Consider the following 1,727-nt stretch of genomic DNA (forward strand, 5'->3'; position numbering starts at 1 on the left):
ATCCCCAAGCTCGCTTTGGTCTCTTCTCTTCCTTAACCAATGACTTCTGATAAATGCCAAGTTCTTCTGTTTGGATTTACAACAAAGGAACTCAGAAAGCGACCTTGGAGATGGCTATCACTCCCCATATTCAAACATTTTTTTCTTTCATATTCGTATGCATACATACATCTATCCCTCAAAATTGGCTGTGAAGCTTCCATGTAAGTGGGTAAAACGGCGGTGATAATCAACCCCGCCTTTGGAGAATTACAATTTAATTGGAGAGGGGAAAAAAGGCAAAACAAAACAAAAAGGGCATTTGGGCGGTGCAGAGTGTCTGGGCTTGACACGTAGCTGGTGCTTCAGAAACATTTAGTATTGATATTGGGTGACCGTGGTCAATGAGCTCGCCAAGCTTTTAAGATGTACCTGGCTGATTCCGCGCAGCGTGGTGGCAGGTAAACGCAGCAGGGCGAGAACCCGGGATCGCGGAGACTGCAGCTCTGCCTCCATGCCCTGGTCCATTTCTTGTCTATACCAATAGTGAAAAGTGTGCGGTCACAGCTGGAAGGGGCTACTCCTAGGGCAGGGGGCTTGCCAATGGGACACCCTCCATCGGGACCGCTGGAAACAGCTGTGGGCGGACTGAGCCCGGGTGCCAATAAGCCGCGGAGCCCTGGGGGCGCGGGGCGAGCAGCCATCGCTGCTTTTGACCCCGCTCGGCCGGGCTGCGGGCCAGCCCGACCCCTGAATCCTGCAGCCGAGACACCGGCTCGTTCATGCTGCCGGCTGTCGACGATTAAACCAGAGGTTCAGATTATACTGGAAAAAGTTAAGTAACGTATACTTAGCTATTTAGTCATGGCTCATAAAAAGGCAGACATCTAGGTATAGACATTAAAAAAAGAAAACCACTTAATTTGATAAGGAAGAAACATTTTCAAGTGATTGCTGGGAAGAGACGGAAGAAGCCAACGTCAGAAGTTCAGTGATAGTTTACTGTGAGGGCGACAAAAAGGGCGCCGAAATAGCTCAGTTGGGAGAGCGTTAGACTGAAGATCTAAAGGTCCCTGGTTCGATCCCGGGTTTCGGCAGAGCTTTCTTTTTCAATCCAGACATTTGAATTTCGTAGATTCCCTTCTGTAGAGTAGCCTGGCTCATTAATTCCGGCCCAGGTAAAGCCTGAGACTTGAAGGGCGAGCAAGAAGTGGAAATAGCCGTTCTGGGGCAGCCCTAGGTGGCTTCTCCTCCCGGCCACTTCCGGAGCGTCTCCCGGTCTGGCGTCGGAGGCGCTGCTGCGCGTGCGCAATACGGCGCGTGGGGGCTGCAGCCGCCCTGCTCCAGCGGAGAGCCGGAAGTGCAGCGATCCTGTGACCGTAGCGCCCCCGGGTGGTGAGAGGCGGATGCGCGCTGGTAGCCGTGAGAAAAGAGTAGATCTTTCTGCCGGGGCTGGAGAAGGCAATGGCACCCCACTCCAGTACTCTTACCTGGAAAATCCCATGGATGGAGGAGCCTAGTAGGCTGCAGTCCATGGGGTCGCTAAGAGTCAGACACGACTGAGCGACTTCACTTTCACTTTTCACTTTCATGCATTGGAGAAGGAAATGGCAACTCACTCCAGTGTTCTTGCCTGGAGAATCCCAGGGACGGGGGAGCCTGGTGGGCTGCCGTCTATGGGGTCGCACAGAGTCGGACACGACTGAAGTGACTTAGCAGCAGCAGTAACTTCTCCCCTGGAGAAGGAA

General features: G+C 52.9%; 1 non-coding gene across 1 annotated transcript; it reads left to right on the plus strand.

Moving 5' to 3' along the window:
* Positions 1-1,003: 1,003 nt before the first annotated feature.
* Positions 1,004-1,076, plus strand: TRNAF-GAA. The gene has a single exon. It is a non-coding gene; the product is annotated as a tRNA-Phe (tRNA).
* The last annotated feature ends 651 nt before the right edge of the window (positions 1,077-1,727 follow it).

This window comes from Bison bison, unplaced genomic scaffold, assembly GCF_000754665.1.
Source record: "Bison bison bison isolate TAMUID 2011002044 unplaced genomic scaffold, Bison_UMD1.0 scf7180017864225, whole genome shotgun sequence".
NCBI lineage: Eukaryota > Metazoa > Chordata > Mammalia > Artiodactyla > Bovidae > Bison > Bison bison.